The sequence below is a fragment of the Lactuca sativa genome, chromosome 8 (genome assembly GCF_002870075.4).
Source record: "Lactuca sativa cultivar Salinas chromosome 8, Lsat_Salinas_v11, whole genome shotgun sequence".
In the NCBI taxonomy this organism is placed as follows: Eukaryota; Viridiplantae; Streptophyta; class Magnoliopsida; order Asterales; family Asteraceae; genus Lactuca; species Lactuca sativa.
In genome coordinates, this window is record NC_056630.2 from 234,374,961 (window position 1) to 234,400,935 (window position 25,975).

The window sequence follows — 25,975 nt, forward strand, 5'->3', positions numbered from 1 at the left end:
GCCACCACAGTAAAAACAGCTTACTCCGGAATCGCCATCTGCCTTCGGTTCCTTCTTGGACTCCTCTGCCTTCGGTTCATTGTTTGCCTTTTCAGAGCTATAACTCCCCTGCCAGTTTCGGTTTTTGTTGCTGGGGAATCTCTTCTTTATGAACCTCTTAGGATTGGATACCATCATGGCATAATCCTCAGTTGTGAGGTCATATTCTTCCAAGTTGAGCTCTTCATCCTCCATCACGGCTTTACTTTTAGATAGGAGGGCCAACAAACCAAGACTGGACACAACGTTCTTCTCTTGAACAACAATCTTCTCTTGGGACTTTAGAATACCCACCAGTTTCGCCAAAGAGTATGATTTAAACTGTTCATGGGCTTTGACTGTGGAAACTACTGCTCTCCACTCCGATCTCAGTCCGTTCAAGAAAGTAACCTTTTGTTCGATGAGCTTCCTTTCAATGTCGTGTTTGATCATCTTGCTGAGAAGATGATTGAAGCGATCAAACGTCTGGGTCACGGTTTCTTCGGCCCCTTTCCTGAATTCTCCAAACTCAGATAGAAGCAAGGTTTGGATGGAGTGTTCAAGATCTTCGTCTGTTGAATACAGTTCGCGAAGCCTATCCCACACTTCCTTCGCCGTAGTGCATGAGCTGACTAGTCTGAATGTGTCGGACTGAAGGGCGAATCTGATCAACCTTAATGCCTTAATATTGCACTGGAATTTATCTTTCTCATCCTGCGCAATATTCGTCACGTCCTTGAGCAAATCGTTGTATTCTTTTTGCGTCTTAATAACTCTGGATGTCGCGGAATGAGAAAATGGTCCATTGATAATGGCTTCCCATATGAGAAAACCATTGTCCTCCGATCCAATCACGTAATCTTCAAAATGATGTGCCCATACTTCATAGTCATGGGTGTATAAGATTGGAATCTTTGTCGTCGAACCTATGCTGTTGGAAATATTAATAGGGTTTGATTGCGTTGCATCCATAATGATCGTAATAACCTGTTCAAAGATCAGACTTGTAATTAAGCAGATTAGGGCAAAACAATAAATACTAAGATACGTCAATTAAGATGACGGCTCAATAAATATCGATGATTGCGGAAAACCCTAATGAAAATCTTTTACACAGAAAAGAAGTGTATCGATTACACAGCCTCCTGCTCTGATACCAATTGATGAGATTAAAACAATAACTTTTAATCTATAAAGATCGATTAGATCGTGAACAGGTATATGAATATGAAACTGCAAGAACACAATATAAATAACAAGGCAGAACGTAATAATAAGAACAAAACAGCTTGAATCAAACGTGTCGAATGATTAAATAAAATCCTTAGAAGCGCTCGATTAAGAACATCAACTGTAAAGGATTGGAAGATTACAAGAGAGCAATATCGTAAACTCTGGAACGCTAAAACAGAAATCTTGAATCTTAACCTAATATGCATGCAAGCGATAACTTATATACAATACATAAAAGGCTCTCGGTTGGACAGGCCCAAACCGGAGAATACAAGGCTAATCTACGAGCCCAAAAGACGCAATACAAAACAGAACTTCAGCCCAACAGAATCAAAGGCTTAAGAAGTGATTGGAACTTGAAATGACCTTGGAGATGGAGTTTACGGTTCTTGAATGAGCCTTGGTGAGTTTACTACCATAAACACATGAGATTATGGCCGTAAACTCATGTTTGGCTCATTCTTAAATGATTTGGTGCTTCATATGATGGAATACTAGGTTCTAGACACTTATGCAAGCTTTTGGAGGTGTTTTAGGGCATTTTAACACCTTAAAAAGGTGTTTACGGTCTATGAATGTTCATCACCCATAAACTCATGTTTACTCCCCTAATTGCATGATTTTGGGGTTCTAAGTTCATTCATGCAAGTTCCGAAGTCATAGCTAAGCATTAGAACTGTTTTGGAAGGGTTTTGGGGCATCAAAACCCCTTTATGGGTATTTACGGTTTTGGGGTTGTTCCTCAACCGTAAACACATGAGTTTAGAGCCTTTGGATGATTCAACCACGAATTTACATTCATACTAAGCTAAACAACAAGCTAGGAAAGATTACTTACGATTTTGGAGCTTGAATGGGGCGTTTTTCGATCAAAATCCGAGTTGTAGAGAGTGAGTACAGAGAGAAAGCTATAAGGGTGGGAAAGAGGATCAAATGAAGGCCACTCAACCCTTATATAGGGTTTGAGTTTGCGGCCAGGTGGGGATCCACCCTATCCCGATGTTAAACGGAGTTTATGGTCGTACCCGATTAAATGGCTATAACCCGACTTGGTCACGGACTAAAAACTTTCCAAAGGAATATCGAGGGTGTTCACGTGATTTTATTTCGTTCCGACACATATGAAATCATAATAAAAGTCTTAATCAATTTGCCTAACCCAAAAGTTAATGGAAAATTTCAATAAAAATAAATTCTATTAACGGTAATGGGTTATAGTGACGGAAATAAATTTCGGGTTGTCACATCATCCTCCCGTTAGAGGAAATTTCGTCCTGAAATTTAGAATTAAGATACAAATCATGGATTTGTAAAGAATTGCGTTTATTTCTGCTTCATCGAGTCTTCGCGCTCCCAAGTGAATTCGGGTCCCCGCTTGGCATTCCAGCGAACCTTCACTATCGGGGTGCGGCTTTGCTTCGTACGTTTGATCTCTCGATCCATGATTTCGATTAGTTCTTCCACAAAGTTCAGATTTTCGTTGATTTCGATCTCATGTAGAGGGATCACAAGGGTTTCATCAGATAGGCACTTTTTAAGATTAGAGACGTGGAATACCGGATGGATGTTGCTAAGCTCTTGGGGTAGTCGAAGTTTATACGCCACGGGACCGATACTAGGGAGGATCTCGAAAGGTCCTATTTACCTTGGGTTCAGTTTCCTGCGCTTTCCAAAGCGTATCATGCCTTTCCAGGGTGAGACCTTCAACAGGACACGATCTCCAACCTGGAATTCTAATGGTTTTCGTCGTTTATTGGCGTATCTCTTCTGTCTGTCTCTGGAGGCTTTCAATTGATATCGGATTTGGATGATCTTTTCGGTGGTTTCACGGATGATTTCAGGGCCAGTGAGAGCACTGTCGGGGACTCGACCCTTGGATAGCTGCGTGTCCCCTACCTCGGTCCAGCATAGAGGGGATTTGCACTTTCGACCGTAGAGGGCTTTCAACGGGGCAGCTTTGATACTGGTGTGGTAACTATTGTTATACGAGAACTCGATCAAAGGTAAATGAGCGTCCCATGACTTTTCGAAATCGATGACACATGCTCTCAACATGTCTTCCAAGGTCTGGATAGTTCTCTCACTCTGCCCATCTGTTTGAGGATGATAAGTCGTGCTCATGTCTAGCTTAGTTCCGAGAGCCTTCTGTAGGGACTGCCAAAACCTCGAGGTAAACCTGCTATCTCGATCGGAGATAATGGACACAGGCACACCATGCAGCCAGACTATCTCTTGAATGTAGATTCGCGTGAGTCTTTCCATCTTGAACGTTTCTTTGATCGGTAGGAAGTGAGCGGATTTTGTCAATCGATCGACAATTACCCAAATGGTATCATACCCTCTTGGAGATTTGGGTAACTTGGTGATGAAATCCACAGTAATCATCTCCCATTTCCACTCAGGTATCTCAGGCTGCTGGAGTAGACCTGAGGGCTTCTGATATTCGACCTTCACCTTGGCGTAGGTCAGACACATGCTCACGAAGGTAGAGATTTCGGCTTTCATGTTTGGCCACCAATATAGCTTATTGAGATCCAGGTACATCTTATCCGAACCCGGGTGCATAGAGTACCTAGTCTTGTGGGCTTCGTTCATGACAACCTCCCTGAATCCTCCGAACTTTGGGATCCAGATCTGATCCATGAAACAATAGACTCTGTCACCTCTGATCTCAAGATTCTTATCCATTCCCCTCAAAGTTTCGTTTAATGCGTTCTCTGCTTTTAGGGCTTCCAACTGAGCCTCTCGGATTTGTGCGGATAAGTAAGAATGGATGGTCATCGTTAGTGTCTTTGCCTTGCGGCTTGAACTTTCCTTTCGGCTAAGGGCATCTGCCACCACATTGGCCTTGCCGGGATGGTAGCGGATTTTGCACTCATAGTCACTGAGCAACTCTACCCATCGCCGTTGTCTCATGTTTAAGTCTTTCTTATCGAAAATGTGTTGCAGGCTTTTATGGTAAGTGAAGATCGTGCACTTGGTTCCGTAGATATAATGTCTCCAAATCTTCAGTGCAAAGACAACTGTTCCTAACTCCAGGTCATGAGTTGTATAGTTGACATCGTGTGCCTTCAGCTGTCTCGAGGCATAATCAATAACTTTTCCCCTCTGCATAAGCACACAGCCTAAGCCCTGATTGGATGCATCGCAGTAGACAACGAAGTCCTCCGTCCCTTCAGGTAAGGACAAGATAGGTGCGCTGCAGAAGGCTCGCTTCAATGTTTGGAATGCAGTGTCTTGCTTTTCGCTCCAACAAATGGGTACACCTTTCTGTGTCAGAGTAGTTAGGGGTTTGGCAATTCTAGAAAAATTCCGAATGAATCTACGGTAATAGCCGGCAAGACCCAAAAATTGACAGATTTCTGTGGGTGTCTTTGGTGCCGACCAATTCTCTATCGCTTAGATTTTGGAAGGGTCCACGTGTATGCCTTCCTCGCTTACTAGGTGACCAAGGAAAGTTACCTTCCGAATCCAGAATTCGCACTTGGAGAATTTTGCGTACAGCTTCTCCGATCTAAGCATCTCCAACACTAATCTCAAGTGTTGTTTGTGATCTTCTTCGCTTCTGGAATAGACAAGTATGTCGTCAATGAACACGATAACAAACTTGTCCAAAAAGGGGCGACACACCCGGTTCATCAGGTCCATGAACATTGCTGGTGCGTTGGTTAGACCGAAGGGCATCACTACAAACTCGTAGTGTCCATAACGAGTCGTGAACGATGTCTTGGAAACATCACTCTCATGAACTCGTAGCTGATGGTACCCTGATCTAAGGTCTATTTTGAGAAGTAACTAGCTCCCTGAAGTTGATCGAAAAGGTCGTCTATTTGAGAAAGAGGATAACGGTTTTTGACGGTCAGCTTGTTCAATTCACGGTAGTCTATACACATCCGAAAGGATCCATATTTCTTTTTCACAAATAATATCGGCGCTCCCCAAGGTGAGGAACTCGGTCTGATGAACCGTTTACTAAGTAGCTTATTAAGCTGACTGGATAACTCCTGCATTTCTGCTGGCGCTAATCGATATGGAGACTTGGCTACGAGGGTAGCTCCGGGGATTAGGTCGATGCGAAATTTACCTTGGCGTTCGGGAGGAATTCCCGGAAGCTCTTCGGGAAAGACATCAGGAAATTTGTAGACTTCGGGGATGCTCTCGAGGTCCTTAAGTTCCTGTTTCACATTTATCACATGGGCTAGGAATGCATGTCACTCCTTTCACAAAAGTTTTTGAGCTTTGATGCAGGAAATGATGCAAAGATTGGAACTAAGTTTATCACCATAGATCATGAGGGTTTGGCCAGAGGGAAGATTGAGACGGATACCTTTTTCGTAACAAAGGATATTAGCATGATTGGGGCTCAACCAATCCATGTCAATGATAACATCGAAGCTTTTTACGGAGACTGGCATAAGATCGATGGGAAAGGAATGATCGTTGGCGCTAAGGGTACAACCTATGAATATATTGTTAGTGTTCTCTTTCTCACCGTTAGCCATCTCGACGGTAAAAGTTTCGGTTAGCGGTTAAGGATTAGGTTGAAGAAGATGTTTGAATGAATGGATAACAAAACTTCTTTCAGCACCAGAATCGAAAAGGATACATGCATAAGAGTTGTTGAGAAGGAACGTACCTGTGACAATGGTGGGATCAGCGACTGCCTCCTCTTGCCCGCATCGTTAGAACTCTCCCGGTGTTGTTGGTTGTTTCTGCTTTGGGGCAGTTTCGCTTGAAATGCCCGACCTCACCACAACCGTAACAAGCTTGACTGACACCTGCTCTGGATGCCTGATTGGTTGGTTGGGTTGGTGTTTTGCAGTTTCGAGCAATATGACCCTTCTTGCCACAGTTGTTGCAGAGCTTTTCACAACATGGTCCAGGAATACGATGTTGGTAACTTCACTTGCTGCACCAAGGAAGGGTACCCGTATATCCACTAGTAGGTGCTTGAGCTGTAGGAGCGGCGACAGGAGTTGTAGCAGCGTGAACTACAACAGTTTGTTGTTTCTTTGAGGATCCTTGTGAACCCTGACCCTTCTGTTTGTTCCAGAATTTCTTTTTATTTTCACCACTCCCTTTAGTTGGATCAGGAGCGGTGGTCACTTCATTGAGGTCGTCTCCATGATCGATCAAAGTCTGCGCCAGGCATTTAGCGTTGTCGAAGGTTTCTGACTTCGCAACCAAAACATTTCCTTTGGTTGGCTGGGTTAGCCCCCAAATGAATCTTTCAATCTTTTTGCTTTCCGGGGTAACCATTCCCGGACAGAGGAGCGCTAGGTCTTCAAACCTAGAAGTGTAAGTAGCGACATCGAAACCCTTCATCTTTAGGTTCCAGAGTTCGCGCTCCAGTTTCTGCAATTCACCCCGCGGGCAATACGCAGCAAGCATGAGCGCTTTCAAGCTCTCCCAATCCATAGCATTGGCTACTGGCAGGGCTAGGGATTTGACTCGGCCATTCCACCAAGTCAATGCCTTGTCGATGAAAGTACAAGTGGCGAATTTCACCTTGTTGGCTTCCGAACAAGATCAGATTTCGAAGATAGACTCGATCTTCTCAAACCATCGAGTCAGAGCGATAACACCTCCAGTGCCATCGAAAGATGTTGGTTTTGCGTTCATGAAGTCTTTGTAGGAACACTCTTTCTGGTGTCCCTGACCACCTTCCTGGTTTTGAAAATGAGTACCACCTCCTGGCCCACCGGAGTTGTCGGGGTTCATCTGTGGCATAGCAGCTCCAACTATGGCAATAATAGCTGCCTGAAACATGACATGATCGAATTAAGGAGGAGGTGGTGGCGGAGTATTGTTGTTCTTAGAGCTAGGTCTCTTCCTCGGAGGCATATTGATCTAAAATGATCAGGAAAGAGAGGATGGTAAGTCCTCTGGATTGAATCAAGAGATATCTCATTATGGCAGATAGAGTGTTCTACTATGCGATAAAATATAGGAAAGCTACCAAGGAAGAGAATTATCGGTAAAGGGAATGAGTAGCAACACTTGAATGAGGCTTTCTATAATGAGTTTGACTCTAGAAAATACTCCCATAGTATTTTATGTTTTATTGCGATGATGACTCGTTGTTTGGATATTTGGTGAGTTTTAGACCTGCTGTACACCACAGTCACTCCCAAGAACATGTTGGTCGTGTCTCGAATGAATATAGTTGATCAAGCTATATTGACCCTAGACATGACTACATAACTACCCAGGTTTAACCGCAGTGCCCAACATCCAATTACTTATGTTTTGTTCTACTCCTGGATACAGTTTCTGGCGTTTAGGTATTCTTGTATACTTTTGAAAAATACTTGTATTTTAAAGTATACTTTTAGTTCAGAGCACTTCGGCCCCTTAGTGTTTATAGTTATATACCATGTAAGGTTCGGTATACTTAGTTCACTATAAACAAGGGCTCTGATACCAATCTGTCACACCCCCGGACCGTCAGGAAAAACAACAGCGGAAACGTCCGGGGGCGGGGACGTCATGTAAAGTATCACAACCATTGTACATAGCAAGCATAGTAAACACAACCATTACATTACATAAGAATATTTACATTTGTTTGAAAGCAAAGAAATACATGTTTTATATAGACATCAGTATAAACAAAACAACGAACGAGACTTCTATACGCTCCGTCTTCTCCAAAAGTAAGCGGGATACCTGTCTAACGAGAACCTGAGAACACAGGCAAATTTAAAAATATCAGCATAAAGCTGGTGAGTTCATAAGCGGTTGGGTTCTGGTAACAGAAAACGTTCCTTTGATTTCATGAAAAGCTGTTATCCAAGAAAATTTCATATTTTCTTATAAAAGAAGTTTGGTTATCCATTGGTTATATAGCCCGTTTAAGAAAAAGTTAAGTTATCCCAGGAAAACCCTCATTTTCCTTAAAGTTAATGGTTGAATATCCAGGAAGAAGTTAAGTTATCCCAGAGGAGTACAATAGTCGTATTTTCGGAGCTCTGGTTACACCCAGTGGAGTACATTAGCCGTATTTTCGAAGCTCTGGTTACACCCAGAGGAGTACATTAGCCGTATTTTCAAATCTCTGGTTACACTTAAATAAGTACATTAGTTTTAACACATATATAAAACTAATAAGTAGGTAGTGAACTAATACCTAAGGGTATTACAGATACCCTCTAGTAATCAAAACAATTATTAGTTTGAGGTTATTTCACTAGGTTCATTATTACTAAAAGTAAATCTCCATTATCTAAGTTTGCGAGTTCTATAACCGTACGATAAACTACATATGGCTCGAAACAAGGCCAATATCATTTTATGACTTTTGTCACCCGTAGACCTGCTGGTGCCACTGTAGCTAGTAGCAAGGAACTGGATAGTCAGTCCCGTATAGATCTATACACAAAAGTCACGTTCTCCCTCCAGGAGATTCTGGTTATAGGGTTAGTCCTACACTCTCGAATCCGGGGAAGTTTACCAAGGACAGTCTCCAACCTTAAGAATAACGAATTTACAAGTAATAATGTGGAAAATACCATTTTATGAATGGCATGAATCCTTTGTAAAATATAAAATACAACATTCTATAATGAGTTTCACAAGTTCCTTGTTTTAATTTTGAAAACAAACTCTACAAGTTAATCGATTGGTAAAAACGGTTTTCTGAGTTAAATCATACTGAACATGTAAACATTTTATACGAAATAATAGGTTTTGAGTAGAAGTTCCCTTGTACTTTTGCTTGTATTCCTCCCCCCTGAAAACATGAAAAACACGAAAAAAGGTGTAGGGGTATGAACTCACCTGACGAGGGTGTGCCGGGTAGGACGCTAGGTATCGATTTGGGACTTGAACACACGCAAGGATCTTATGTAACATGAAGTGATACATAATTGTATCTAATTATTTATTAAACCACTAATTAAGCAAGTAAATACACTCTAATTCTTGAAAACACTCTATTTCAAGTGTTAGAAGTGATACGGGTTGCATCTAAGGAGTGTAGGGCCTCGATAAGGAGTTTACTCTTCAAGTGTAAACACTTAGGGTGTTTCCTGCCCAAAGACCATATCCCCATGTGTTTACAGCCTAAACTCATGGGAGGAGTATTTTTGGGTGCTTAAAGGTCTCATATTGCAAAAGGGAAGGTCCTAGGGTTGAATCAAAGGCTTAGGAAGTGATTGGAACTTGAAATAACCTTGGAAATGGAGTTTACGGTTCTTGAATGACCCTTGGTAAGTTTACTTCCGTAAAAACATGAGTTTACGGCCGTAAACTCATGTTTGGCTCATTCTTACATGATTTGGTGCTTCATATGATGGAATACTAGGTTCTAGACACTTATGCAAGCTTTTGGAGGTGTTTAAGGGTACTTTAACACCTTAAAAAGGTGTTTACGATCTATGAATGTTCATCAACCATAAACTCATGTTTACTCCCCTAATTTCATGATTTTGGTGTTCTAAGTTCATTAATGCAAGTTCCTAAGTCATAGCTAAGCATTAAAAGTGTTATGGAAGGTTTTTGGGGCATCAAAACTCCTTTATGGGTGTTTACAGTTTTGGGGTTGTTCCTCAACCGTAAAAAAATTAGTTTAGAGCCTTTGGATGATTCAACCATGAATTTGCATGCATACCAAGCTACACAACAAGCTTGGAAGGATTACTTATGATTTTGGATCTTGAATGGGGCGTTTTTCGATCAAAATCTGAGTTGTAGAGCGAGAGTAGAGAGAGAAAGCTATAATTGTGGGAAAAGGATCAAATGAAGGCCACTCAACCCTTATATAGGGTTTGAGTTTGCGGCCATGTGGGGATCCACCCGATCCCGACGTTAAACGGAGTTTATAGTCATACCCGATTAAATGGCCGTAACCCGACTTGGTCGCGAACTAAAAACTTTCCAAAGGAATATCGAGGGTGCTCACGTGATTTTATTTCATTCCGACACATATGAAATCATAATAAAAGTTTTAATTGATTTGCCTAACCCAATAGTTAACGGAAAATTTCAATAAAAATAAATTTTATTAACGGAAATGGGTTATAGTGACGGAAATAAATTTCGGGTTGTCACAATGCAAGTGTTAACAGCTTTGTTAAGCTTCTTTTTGAGTGATGGGTCCCGTTAAGCCATGCATTAGTGTAAAGTTGCCAAATTTACGTGTTAATTCACCCTTAGGGACCAGATCTGATAGTTTGGCAAAAAGGTCTTAATTGTTTAAGTGGTTAATGAAGTGGTTTGGGAGTTTGAGGTGTATGCTGGGCGTACGAGCCGAGTATGCCCCACATACTTAGTAGATGGACGCATGGGCTTGTCTTTCATGGATTAGGCCTTGCTTTGGACTCTTAAGATTAGGCCCTTAAGGGGCCATTATACTTTTGATTTGGGCTTCCTAGGATTTAGGCCCATGATGGGTCTTGGGCCTAATTTTGAAAATTGGGCCATATTGGGCCTTGGTTGTCAATTAGGAAATTAGGCCTTTTGAGTAGTTGGGATGGGCTTTGATTTTGGGCCAAGTTGGAACAAGGGTAAAATGGTCTTTTACCCTGATTATTGGTTAAGTAGCTTATGGGTCGAGATTGATTATATGTTATGTGATTGTATGCTTACCAGGCGGGGCTCGATGACCATTCTGTATGCTATTTATCTTTGTGATTATTGCATGTCTTATGTCTTTATATGTCTATATGTTTATATGTATATCGGCGGGGCCCATTATATGTTTAGTATGTATGGCATGTGGTATTTTGAGGAACTCACTAACCTTTGTGTTTACAAATTTTAGTTTATTTTTTAGGTACTTCTGGTTCGAAGGGGACAAACTCGAGATGATTGTAGTGCACACACCAACTCGTTCCACGTTTTATATTTACTCTGACGTATTTTGATATTATTAGCACACTTTGATTTGCCATGATATTTATGATGATGTTTAGATAATAGTTTTATTAATTTAAAAATCAAAATTTATAGTATTAATTTTTACGACGATACACACAAGTTATTTATTTGTCTTTTAAAAAAAGATATCAAAAATATTTTTTATGTCTTTTGACTTTTGAAAAAAAAAGTCATTTCGTCAAATGTCTTTTTGTCTGAAGGCATAAAAGGTCAAAAATGCTTTTTACCAAAAAAAACATCACCATGGTGATGAAAATTCATTCAATTAGCTAGTCAAGTGGTGTTAACTTATGGAATTTAAAAACATGAAGGAACTTTCTTGCCATTAACCCATAAATGCGAAAGTAGACAACCATCTCCTGGATTGTTATTTTGATTCAACAATAAAGGATTTAACCTCCCATGACGTTCTAGAGTTTACTTCATTATCTCTTATGTAACATCCCAAAAACTGTAGCACCTGGTTCCTGGTATGTAAAAAAATTTATCTAAGTCTTTTTCATTTTTAGCCTTGGACTCGGCGAGTTGTAGGCCCGACTTGCTGAGTAGAGACGGGTTTGGGGGGCACATTTAAGTTTGCGACTCGGCGAGTCCCAGCTGTCTGAAGTAACCCTAAATTTCTCGGGATTGCACCCTATTTAAACCAACCATTTGCGCCCCAACCTCGCCCCCTTCACTCTCAGAGCTCCCAACATCATTTATACCCCTATTCCTTGTGAGATTGAAGTGTTTTGGTGTGTTCTTGAAGATTTTGAGGAGAAAGAAGAGTAGATCAAGAAGAGGAGAAGGAGGCCAGGCATCTTTGTGTCATCTCAGTGTGTTTCCTTGAGGTATAACTCGTTTCCCCTCTATTTCCATACTTGTAGTCTTTATTAGCTTCATGAAAGTCCTTCTTGAGCCATTCCCCAAGCTTGTTTGTGCATTGTGGTTTGTAATAAGTTGTTAGCTTCTAGATCTAGGCATGATTGAGTCCCTGGAGCTTGAATCTACTGCCTTTATGGAGTCATATTGCATGAAAGCCCTAGATCTACTCTTTTGTTGCATTTTGAGCCCTAAAACCTTCATTGGTGATTATTTACACGTAAAGTTGGAAACTTTACGTGCAATTCATGCCCTAGAAACCCAGATCTGTGAATGGAATGAACTAGATTCAAGCAAAATCGAGTGTATAGTATTTGCATGTGGCAGACTCGGCGAGTCGCTCATCGGACTCAGCAAGTCAAGTTGTGAGTCCCCAAGTTTTCCCCCTTTTCGTGGTTGCTGAGTGGAGTAGTGAGTCATGGGGTGTAACCTAGTGAGTCGGGAGCTAGACTCACCCATGAAGGAGCTCGGCGAGTCAATGTCATGACTCGGCGAGTTCAAGGCAATCTTCTTGCCTCAAGAACAGACTCGACGAGTTGTTCATACAACTCGGCGAGTGGTAGCATAGAATGTTCTTTGGATGAAGGCGAACTCGACGAGTTGTTCATACAACTCGACAAGTAGGATGAAGGACTATTGGACATCGACTCAGAAGGAAAACTCGTCGAGTCAATGCCTACCTCGACGAGTAGAGACGGGTTTATAGTCAGACTAAGGGACAGGGACTCGACGAGTTTGCAAGCCAACTCGGCGAGTCAGGTCAACTGGCAGTTGACTTTTACTTTGACTCTTGGTTGGTTAGGGGTAAATGGTCATTTTACCATGAGGTCGGTTAGTAGTATTTGACTAAGTGTTTTGTGGGAATTATTAGCCGGAGGATTTCCGGAGCAGCAGCAGCAGAAGACAGTCAGTTCCCACGCAGATCAGCAGCTACTTTGAGGTGAGTTACCTTCCAGTAGCGGTGGGTCTCTGGCCACAATGCCGGCCCACCAGTAGGAGTTGTATGTTAGATGATTGTCTTTGTGATATCATCTAGGTTCGCTACTACCTGGTATGTTATATGTTAGCATGATATGTATATGTGATAGTAGTAGAGTTCGGTTGTTAGGACCGAAGGGTAGGTCAGACACCCCAGATATGTTTAATAATATGTTATGTCATGATATATGTGCTAGTAGTAGTAGGGGGTGAAATAGTCCCCGAGGATCGGTTGTTAGGACCGATGGGTAGTCAGCACCCCAGAATGGCTTGACGTGAGTAGGCAGCCCCCCAGAACGGCTTGACACGGGTAGGTCGGCACCCCAGAATGGCCGTACCGGGTAGGTCGGACACCCTAGAATTGTCCAACAGTACGTATGATATGTGATTGTATGGTATGTGGTATATTGGGGGAACTCACTAAGCTTCGTGCTTATAGTTTTCAGTTTCGGTTTCGGGCACCTCTTCTTCAAAGGGGAAAGAGCTGGCGCGGTAGCGGTACATCACACACATGCACTGTTTTTCCGCATCATGAGATCCTCCTGGGAAATTGTACTCTGACACTTTCATGTTTTATAAAAATGTTTCTAGACATGCAATATCTTTTGTGAAATGATATGATCGTTGGACGCTTTGTTCCTAATGTTTTGCTAAGTATATGTTTTAAAAATGAAATTTTTGGCTTGTATTTTTGGGAAGTTACAAGTTGGTATCAGAGCTCTGGTTTGAGGGATTTGGATACACCTTCAAGGGTGTCTGAACTCAAATCAAGGGATTCAAAGATTTTGAAAAAAGAAAATGTTTTCTAAAAGGTTAAGTAAAGTGTTTTAAGAAGGAACGAAGTGTGTGATGTGCACGACCGGCCGAGCTCAAGTAAGTATTTCCCAAAGTACACATACAAAATTATGTTATGTTTATCAGTTTCAGTAGAACAACATGCTAGAATAGGACTAAGGATCTAGGAGTGATTCCTTATGTGCCTGCTTTATGTGCTTCAGTGTATGAAAATTACATGCTAGAATTGAGTAGACAGCAGTAGGATAGCCTGTTAGGGTTATGCCTGATAGTATGAGTTTAGCACTATATGCTAGTTCAGTTCTCTCTATGAGAGCGGAGTTGCTTGAGATTGTTCCCTTAGTTCGAATGTTGCTTGCTCTGTGCTTTGTGGGACTCTAGGTGATGGGAGTTAGCCATTAGGTGAATACGTCACGTCACATGTGATCTGGGTTGAATAATCTTAGAGTGTTGGATTTGGCCCTATTGCGCAACTCTCAGTTGAGTCTAACCGTTGTAGGGACGAGTCTGTTACTCGAAGGATTATTTGAGCCTCATCACATGTAATGGTATTTAGGTAATGGCTAATTGGCATTACAAGGAGGCCTTCAGCAGCTGAGGACTAGGAAGGGTGAAGTCAGAGATTTCCCTAGGGCAAGCCTAGGATGAGTATAGCAGTGATCAGCAGTAGCGAAAGGGATCTGGTGGAGTCGAGGCATTCCTTGAAGAAGGTATGGATATATGTGGAAGGTAGTATGGCCCCGTACTACTGAAAGAAGAGGATCCGTACCCGAACCGAGGAAGGCCAAGATAAGACCAGGGAACTTGTAGTAGATGTGATCCCTCAAGAAGTATCAGTATCACTAACGAATGTTATTTATGTATTGTAGAATGGTGGTACTACGATCGAGGCCGATAAATGGTGGTTCAGGAGTGGGGTCAGGTTCTGAGCCAGTAGATGAGGGGCTACACGAGTTCATCGCGTCAGAGATCACCAGGGGTATCCTTGAGTCGACCCCCATTATCTTCGGGTCGATCAAGGAAGGGATAATCGAGTTGATGCAGGATCGCCTCCGGGCATTCAGGAGCGACAGGGGCAGTGGTGCGCCGGATTTTCACGGGGCGAAGGACCCCATAGCTGCCAGACAATGGATTGCAGACATTAGGTCTGCACCATTGACTAGCTTCTGCCCTGAGGGGTCGAAGGTGAGGTTCGCAGCAGGATGTTTGAGAGATCGGGCTAGGGACTGGTGGGAGTCCATTGGTGACTCGTTGGGAGCCTCGACTATCGAGGCTATGACCTGGTCGGACTTTATGACCAGGTTCAGGGCAGAGTTTGTGCCAGCTGTTGAGCTTCAACAGCTGGCTAGGGGGTTTTTAGACATGAGGCAGACAACGGAGACTGTGGCGGAGATCACCGCCAAGTTCCGGGAGAGGGCATTGTTGGTGCCCCATTACACGGGTGATGAAGACATGAGGAGGGCCTGCTACCACGACATGCTACGAGCTGATATTCGGGAGCATTTCAGTTTTTCGGCTTGCCCTACCCTGGATTCTATGATAGCCAGGGCGAGGGAGAGGGATATAGATTTGGAGCACATAAGAAAGAGGAAGTCAGAAGAGGGACAGACAGGAGGGGCTTCGGGGAAGAAGCCCAAGGGATCCGATGGTAGGTCGAAAGGCCAGTCAGGACCGAGCCGCTGCAGCAGATGCGGCAGGCCTCATGAGGAGGCATGTAGACTGGGATCATCAAGCTGCTATAAGTGCGACAAGTCGGGGCATATCAGCAGGGATTGTACCGCCCCTGCACCTATGATTCACACATCTGAGCTGCTGTGTTTCCATTGCAACCAGAGGGGCCACAAGAGGGCCAATTGCCCCCAGTTCTCAGCAACAGTGCCAGTGAAGGCGCCAGCTCCAGTGACTCTACGGATCACTGATGGCCGGCAGGGCAAGGCAGAGGCTCCAGTGGTGAGGAGCCGGGCATTTTAGCTGACTACCGAGGAGGCACGCGCTGCACCCGATGTAGTGACGGGTATGATTCTTTCCCTCTATTTTATTTTTATGATGTTATGATATTGATATGTGCTCTGTATATATATATATATATATATATATATATATATATATATATATATATATATATATATATATATATATATATATATATGCGATAGGATCGTTCCACATGAACGGTATCCCAGTTCAGGTGTTGTTTGACTCGGGTCCCGATCGTTTGTTTCCCTTGCGCTTAGCAAGAAGTTCACTGAGTCTTCGGGCATGTTGGATTGCCCTTTGGAGCTAGAGATTGCCGATGATCGATCGGTGCGAGCATCATCGGTGTTCAGAGATTGTGTTCTGAGGTTATTCGAGGAGCGCTATTTGGTGGATTTGGTTCCCATTCTGTTGCGTGGGAGCAAAGTGATGATAGGAATGGATTGGTTGTGCCCTAATGGGGCAGTGATAGATTGCGCATAGTAGCTAGTGCGGATCAGGACCCCAAGTAGGGGAGAGTTGGTAATCCACGGCGAGAGGCCACAATGTGGACCCACAGTATGTACAGCAGCGAGAGCTAGGCGCTACCTTCAGTAGGGTTGCGCATGATATGTTGCATATGTTACGGATAAACGGGAGGCGGGCAAGGCGACGGTGAACGAGGTTCCAGTGGTGCGAGATTACGCTGATGTGTTCGCAGAGGAGCTTCCGTGAATACCTCCGGAGCGTCAGGTAGAGTTCAGGATCGACCTAGTTCCTGGTGCGGCTCCGATAGCCAAGGCACCTTATCGGTTGGCTCCTCCCGAGATGCAGGAGTTGTCTACATAGCTGCAGGAGCTGCTAGACAAGGGATTTATTCGACCGAGCAGTTCACCCTGGGGAGCCCCGATCCTGTTTGTTAAGAAGAAGGACGGGTCGCATCGGATGTGTATAGATTACCGGGAGCTGAATAAGGTAATGGTGAAGAACCGTTACCCACTCACGAGGATTGATGACCTCTTTGATCAGTTACAGGGAGCATGTTGGTTCTCCAAGATCGATTTGCGTTCGGGTTATCATTAGATGAGGGTCAGAGAGGGGGATGTGCATAAGAACGCGTTTTGGACGCGTTATGGCCATTATGAGTTCGTGGTGATGCCGTTTGGGCTCACCAATGCTCCTACCGCGTTCATGGACCTCATGAACCGCGTGTGCAGACCGATGCTGGATCGGTATGTGATAGTTTTCATTGATGACATCTTGGTTTATTCCAAGACGCAAGAGGAGCACGAGCAGCATCTGAGGGAAGTTTTGGAGACCCTGAGGAGGGAGAGCTTATATGCTAAGTTCTCCATGTTCGAGTTCTGGTTGCGCGAGGTGCAATTCCTTGGGCACCTTGTCGACCAGAAGGGTATATTGGTCGACCCGGCCAAGATCAAGGACGTGATGAGATGGGAGGTTCCGAAGTCTCCATCCGAGATTCGGAGTTTCCTAGGATTAGCATGCTACTATTGGAGGTTCATCCAGGATTTCTCCAAGATAGCCGTACCCCTGATGCGGTTGACTAAGAAAGCCGTAGTCTTTCGATGGTGGCCTGAGAAGCAGACAACGTTCGATACTCTCAGACAGAGATTGTGCGAGGCGCCAATCTTAGCTCTGCTCGAGGGCGTAGAGGATTTTGTGGTATATTGTGACGCGTCCATTCCGGGGTTGGGCGCAGTACTGATGCAGAGGGGGCATGTCATTGCTTATGCCTCGAGGCAGCTGAAGCCTTACGAGGCGAACTACCCGACGCATGATTTGGAGCAGGGGGCGGTGGTCTTCGCCCTCAAGATTTGGCGGCATTACCTGTACGGGGTTCTATGTACCATTTACACGGACCACAAGAGTTTGAGGTACCTTATGGATCAGCCGAATCTGAACATGAGGTAACGTCGGTGGTTGGACGTGGTAAAGGATTATGATTGCAAGATCCTTTATCACCCAGGGAAGACCAATGTGGTGGCCAATGTGCTTAGCCGCAAGGTGGCACCGATAAGGGATGTGTGCATGAGGATGATGGTGGTGAACCCACTGTTAGAGTAGATTCGGGAAGTTCAGCAGGAGGCTATGAAGGAGGAACATCGGAAGAGCGAGCGAATAGTGGGTCAAGTCACCTCCTTCGATTATGATAGCCGAGGATTATTGACACTACACCATAGGGTGTGGGTGTCGTATCACGGAGGTGTACGATAGATCTTGATGGAGGAGGTGCACAAATCCCGATTCTCTATTCATCCAGGGGTGACGAAGATGTATAGGGATCTTCGTCTAGACTATTTGTGGCCCTGCATGAAGCGGGATGTGGCTTGGTACGTTGAGCGGTGCTTGACCTGCAGGAAGGTCAAGGCCGAACATCAGAGACCGCACGACAAGATGCAGCCCTTGGATATTCCGTTATGGAAATGGGAAGATATTACGATGGATTTTGTCACAAAACTTCCCAGGACTGCGCGTGGAGTTGATTCGATTTGGGTCATCGTGGATCGATTGACCAAGAGCGCCCATTTTATTCCGATTCAGGAGAGCATCTCGGCCAAAAAGTTGGCCGATATCTATATCAGGGAGATAGTGGCGCGACACGGGGTGCCAGTGTCAGTGATATCAGACCGAGATGTGCGGTTCACTTCCAGGTTTTGGAAGAAGTTTCATGATGAGTTGGGAACTCGTCTGCATTTTAGCACCGCCTTTCACTCGCAGACGGATGGTCAGAGCGAGCGGACCATCCAGACCCTGGAGGATATGTTGCGGGCATGCGTGCTAGACTTCGGTGGTAGCTGGGACACCTGTCTTCCCTTGGTTGGGTTCTCGTACAACAACAGCTACCACGCGAGTATTGACCATCCTCCATTCGAGATGTTGTACGGATGAAGCTGCAGGACCCCGATATGTTGGGGTGAAGTTGGCTAGAGCGTCATGGGGAGCACCGAAGTGGTGCTCAAGACTACTGAGAGAATCCAATAGGTTTGAAGCAGGCTTCAGACTGCGCAAAGTCGACAGAAGTGTTATACCGACAAGCGTCGTTCGGACTTGGAGTTCCAAGTCGGGGATATGGTTCTCCTGAAAGTGTCGCCTTGGAAGGGCATCATCCGATTCAGGAAGCGGGGCAAGTTGGGCCCAAGATACATTGGACCGTTCAGGGTTGTAGCTCGGGTGGGCAAGGTGGCATATAGGCTGGATCTGCCAGCCGAGCTCAGTCAGATTCACAGCACCTTCCACGTCTCCCAATTGCGGAAGTGCCTAGTGGATGCTTCAGCAGTAGTGCCGCTAGAGGATATACAGGTTGATGACAGCCTGAATTATATTGACCGCCCAGTCGCAATCCTCGACAGGAAGTCGAAGGATCTGAGGAAAAAGAGGGCGGAGTTGGTGAAGGTGCAATGGCAGCACCGGAAGGGTTCAGAGTGGACTTGGGAGCCGGTGGAAGAAATGATGGAGCATTACCTCGAGTTGTTTCAGGATCGAGCAGCAGACTTCAAGGACGAAGTCTAAAATAAGTGGGGGAGATTTGTAGCACCTGGTTCCTGGTACGTAAAAAAATTTATCTAAGTATTTTTCATTTTTAGCCTTGGACTCGGCGAGTTGTAGGCCCGACTCGCCGAGTAGAGACGGCTTTGGGGGGCACATTTAAGTTGGCGACTCGGCGAGTCCACATTCGGGACTCGATGAGTCCCAACTGTCTGATGAAACCCTAAATTTCTCGGGTTTGCACCCTATTTAAACCAACCATTTGCGCCCCAACCTCTCCCCCTTCACTCTCAGAGCTCCCAACATTGTTTATACCCCTATTCCTTGTGAGATTGAAGTGTTTTGGTGTGTTCTTGAAGATTTTTAGGAGAAAGAAGAATAGATCAAGAAGAGGAGAAGGAGGCCAGACATCTTTGTGTCATCTCAGTGCTTTTCCTTGAGGTATAACTCGTTTCCCCTCTATTTCCATGCTTGTAGTCTCTATTAGCTTCATGAAAGTCCTTCTTGAGCCATTCCCCAAGCTTGTTTGTGCATTGTGGTTTGTAATAAGTTGTTAGCTTCTAGATCTAGTCATGATTGAGTCCCTGGAGCTTGAATCTACTGCCTTTATGGAGTCATATTGCATGAAAGCCCTAGATCGACTCTTTTGTTGCATTTTGAGCCCTAAAACCTTCATTGGTGATTATTTACACGTAAAGTTGGAAACTTTACGGGTAATTCATGCCCTAGAAACCCAGATCTATGAATGGCATGAAGTGGATTCAAGCAAAATCGAGTGTATAGTATTTGTATGTGGTAGACTCGGCGAGTCGCTCATCGGACTCGGCGTGTCGAGTCACGAGTCCCCGAGTTTTCCCCTTTTCGTGGTTGCTGAGTGGAGTAGTGAGTCATGGGGTGTAACCCAGTGAGTCGGGAGCTAGACTCACCCATGAAGGAGCTCGGAGAGTCAATACCATGACTCGGCGAGTTCAAGGCAATCTTCTTGCCTCAGGAACAGACTCAGCGAGTTGTTCATACAACTCGGTGAGTGGCAGCATAGAATGTTCGTCGGATGAAGGCGAATTCGACAAGTTGTTCATACAACTCGGCGAGTAGGATGAAGGACTATTAGACATCTACTTAGAAGGAAAACTTGTCGAGTCAATGCCTAAGTCGACGAGTAGAGACGGGTTTATGGTCAGACTAAGGGACAGGGACTCGGCGAGTTGGCAAGCCAACTCGGCGAGTCAGGTCAACTGGCAGTTGACTTTTACTTTGACTCTTGGTTGGTTATGGTTAAATGGTCATTTTAACCTGAGGTCGGTTAGCAGTATTTGACTAAGTGTTTTGTGGGAATTATTAGTCGGAGGATTTCCGGAGCAGCAGCAGCAGAAGACAGTCAGTTCCCACACAGATCAGCAGCTACTTTGAAGTGAGTTACCTTCTTGTAGCGGTGGGTCTACGGCCACAATGCCGGCCCACCAGTAGGAGTTGTATGTTAGATGATTGTCTTCATGATATCATCTAGGTTCGCTACTACCTGGTATGTTATATGCTGGCATGATATGTATATGTGATAGTAGTAGAGTTCAGTTGTTAGGACCGAAGGGTAGGTCAAACACCCCAGATATGTCTGATAATATGTTATGTTATGATATATGTGCTAGTAGTAGTAAGGGGTGAAATAGTCCCCGAGGATCGGTTGTTAGGACCGATGGGTAGTCAGCACCCCATAATGGCTTGACGTGGGTAGTCAGCACCGCAGAACGACTTGACACGGATAGGTCGGCACCCCAGAATGGCCGTACCGGGTAGGTCGGACACCCCAGAATTGTCCGACAGTATGTATGAGATGTGATTGTATGGTATGTGGTATATTGGGGGAACTCACTAAGCTTCGTGCTTACAGTTTTAAGTTTTGGTTTTAGGTACCTCTTCTTCGAAGGGGAAAGAGCTGGCGCGGTAGCGGTACATCACACACATGCTCTGTTTTTCCGGATCATGAGATCCTCCTGGAAAATTGTACTTTGACACTTTCATGTTTTATAAAAATGTTTCTATACATGCAGTATCTTTTGTGAAATGATATGATCGTTGGATGCTTTGTTCCTAATGTTTTGCTAAGTATATGTTATAAAAATGAAATTTTTGGCTTGTATTATTAGGATGTTACAAAAACCATAAGTAAAAATTCCAATTTTAAATCTACCAAAATTCATCGAATATCTTAAACAACCATCAAATTATGCCACTGTAAAAATAGTTATCAGAGTATAAGTCAAAAAATGATAAAAATTATAGAAATATGGGTGAATGTGTTGGTATCAGGCCGTGCTCTTCCCTCAAGAACTAGAAGTACCTGAAACATAAACTTAAACCGTAAGCACAAAGCTTAGTAAGTTCCCCAAATACCACCTACCATACATCATACATACATAGCATACATAGCATACAATGGGTCTATTTCACCCCTGAGTCCCTCCCGACTCACTGATTCACTTCTGACTCCTTGGATATCTTTCAACCAGTACGAGTCTATTTCTCCCTTACAGCTAAACATACACTCATACTAGCAAGAGTTACAAAGATAGAAAGAACATACATGCATATCAATAAGTCTGATGAAAATCACTACCATCCTAAAACATAATCCAATAGGCCGACATTGGTGGCTTCAACACATAAATACAATGAGGAAACTAACCTCAATCTGAAGATGCATAATTCACACTCTCTGGTTGCTGCTACTAGGGCTGTTTACACTAAACACAGTCAAACCAATCCCAATCACTATTTAGAGTAATAAATGAAGGTAAAACTCATAATCCCTATCACAAATGGTAAAGACCCTTTTAACCTTCCTACTCTAGGCCCAACAAGCCTAAGTCCAAGGCCCAATAATGGCCCAAAAGACCTAAGGCCCGAGAATGGCCCAAAAGACCTGAGGCCGAAAAGGCCTTCTGGTGAGTATGCACGTTGTACCACCTTGTTACGCCCAACGTACAAGTTCTCACATCAAAGGAAATGAGACTACAACGCGTTACACTTAGCGTACGCCTACGTACTCCCTTGATTGCCAAAAATTCCATTAAGCACTTAATGCCTTAAGTACAAACGTCCAAATCATAGATCTAGCTCTTGGAAAACATCTTAAATGATATAGTCATCAACTTAACGTCATTTCACGAATCAAAGAGGCCCAACATGCATTTCTAATACTCTAACTTCATACTAAGACCATCAAATCATGCATGGTTGAGCTTAACCCATCAAAATGCCATTTTTATGAACAAGGGATCTCAAAAACATAAAGATCTATTATTTTAAGCTTCTGGAGTAACGTATACTCACATGAACCAAATCAAGGGACCAAAATATTCCAAAACCGTAACTAGCATATATCTAAACAAAGAATCACCAAGATTGAGACTTTATACCTTCTTGAAGATGATGAAGGTGAATAGATTCTGGATCCACATGCTTCAAATCAAAAAGAGCTTCTCCAAAGGGTTTTCTTTATTCAAGATGTACCACACACACACCGAAACACACACAAGGCTCAATATAATATAAAAAGGGATTAGGGTTTTGTGGAAGCTGCCTTGGGACGAAGGAGGCTAATAATGGAAGGGATCTTGAGGTTATAAGGTGCTTAAATAGGATCCAAACACTAAATTTTAGGGTTTGCCCCTGGCTCGAGTATACACAACGTACGCTAAGTACAACCAACGTACCAGTTGGAAATCCTCGTGTCCAAGATTCATCGAGGTACTAGGCGACCATGCCAAATAAATAGCACTTATAAATTTAAGAAATTTACCTAGAAACCGGATATTATAATTCTCCCCCACTTGAATCAGACTTCGTCCTCGAAGTCCGGCTCCGCAAACAACTTTGGGTAGTGATCTCTCATCTCCTCCTCAGGGTTTCATGTCCATTCTGAACCCTTCCGATGCTGCCATTGCACCTTCACTAGACCTACAACCTTGTTTCACATAGTCTTGTCTTATTGTTTAGGATCACGATTGGTTTGTCTATGAAATTCATGTACTCATCCACTTAAATATCCTCTAAAGGAACCACTATAGAATCCTCAAACCAAACACTTTCGTAGCTGAGAGATGTGGAAAGTGTTGTGAATTTGACTGAGCTCCTTGGGAAGCTCCAAACGATAAGCAACCCTACCAACCTGGGCAACAACCTTGAAAGGATCGATATATATTGGGCCGAACTTGCCCCCGCATCCTGAACCTAATGACACCTTTCTAAGGTGCGACCTTCAGGAGTACCATATCCCTTACCTGAATTCCAAATATGACTGGCGTCTATCCGCATAACTCTTCTGACGGCTATGCGGAGTCTGCAATCTCCCGCGCACATGGTAAACCAACTCGGTAGTCTGGAGCACCTCCTTCTTGCTAGCCATGACTTGCTGATGAACCTCTTATTGGGTTTTGTATACTACAACATCCTATGGTGCACATACAACCCTAAATACCTTGGATCTATGTTATCACTAATTATACATGCAATGACGATTCCAAGGTATTAAGCCTATAACTAGCATGAAATTTTCATATATCATACAAGATACTAGCTTGGGTAACATACCTTTGTGTAGCTTGAAGTCTTGATGTATTTGACCTTAAGAGCTTAGTCCCAATAGTGTGGAAGCCACAAATGAAGTCACAACACATCATGAACAAAGGTGGAACTTGAGAGAGAATTCCTTCCACACCAAAAACACTTCCATGAACTCCAAGTACAAGCCTAGGAATTTTTGGCTATGAATGGACATATTTATACGTAGGATTCCAAGGGTCATGGGTATAACCCAAATCCATACCCATTGGTGTTGTGATCCATCGTTCATGTGGCCCAACTCTTTATGTATACATGTATAAACTTGGTCCAATCATGGATCATAAACCCAAAACATATAAATATAACTAACTACCATAATTAGTCCCCATAGATTTAAATTAGTCTCTTTTGATCACTAAATTAATTCCAAATTATTCTTGATCATTACTAATTAAACATATGATTTCATATTAATATATTATAACTTATAATATATTAATAAATCATATATATAGCCTTCTCTCAAGAATCCATCCTAACAAATTTTCCTGATGATATGCAACCCAAATGGACCATGCTACTCTCGAGATCAAGTACATACCAATAATAGTGATGGGCTTAGGCATCTAATCCAAAACCTCTCCCTAACAAATTAGGGTCCGACACTTCCTCTCATAAAGCATCCCAAAAGGAGGTGGTTGAATTTTGGTGTGGAAGCTATTGTTGTAAGAAAACTCAGCCAATGGGAGATATGTATCCTAGTTGCCACAAAAATCCAGTACACATGCCCGAAGCATGTCCTCAAAGATCTGGATAGCCCACTCGCTATGACCCTCGGTGTGCGGATGAAAAGTTGTACTTAAGTGCAACCGAGTACCCATCTTCTCATGGAACTTCTTCTAAAAACCTGGAAGTGAGCCGAACATCCGATCTAAAATGATTGATATCGAAAGCCCATGTCGTGCCACCACCTCTCGGATATAAATGTTTGCCAACTTCTCCACAGAGATGCTCTCCTGAATGGGAATAAAATGAGAACTCTTGGTTAATGGATCCATGATGACCCAAATCGAATCCATCCCATGCACTGTCCATGGCATCTTCGTGATGAAGTTCATCGTGGCCTCCTCCTATTTCCAAACAAGAATAACCAATGACTCCATTTTTCCGGGAGATTGTTGGTGCTTGGCCTTGACTTTCTTGTAAGTCAAGCACCTCTCCATGTACCAAGCCACATCCCACTTCATGCAGGGCCACCAATAATCAGGTTGGAGATCTCTGTTCATTTTTGTTGCGCCTAGATGAATAGAAAATCTCCACTTGTGTGCATATTCCATCAAAATTTTCTGCACAGCCCCACAATATGGAACCCAGACTCTCCGATCCATGGTCAAATTTTCCTACCTATCATAATAAAAAGAAGCCACCTGACCCACTATACGATCACTCTTCTGGTGCTCCTCTTTCATAGCCTCAAGCTGAGTCTCCCGTATCTGCTCTAAGAGTGGAGTAATCATAGTCATCCTCAGACAAACATCCCTGTTAGGCATACTGGCCGCCTTACGACAAAGAGCATCGGCCACTATGTAGGCCTTCCCCATGTGATAAATGATTTCACAATCATAATCCTTCACCACATCCAGCCACTTGTGTGGCCTCATATTCAGATTTGGCTGATCCATTAGATACCTCAAACTCTTGTGTTCCTTGTAAATGATACAACAAACCCTATACAAGTTGTCACCCCCCTCGGCCAAGGCAGCGGAACATGCCAAGCTGGGTGATGTTGTTCACGGATCACAGGTAAACTAAATATATAACACAAGTACAACAATAAAAAAACAACATTTGTATTCCATCTTCATGTTTGAATACGTGGTTTTTACAGATAATAGTATAGTACATGAATTTCCTTAAATAGACAGGCAGACATAACAAAAACTAGTATGCTAGATAGCCTGAAATCCATGACTAATCTGATGTCTGAATTGCTTTATTACTGATTCCTTTAGAATACATGTAGTTTTTATGGTCAACACAATGTTGGTGAGATTTACAAGTTTTCAGCTAATACCAGTAATACTTTTAAAAATATTCAAAAAGTATTTTCTTTGTAAGTAAAAACATACTTAAAATTGTTTTGTAGTGAGAGAAACCATAAGTATATCCATACTTAAAATTGTTTTGA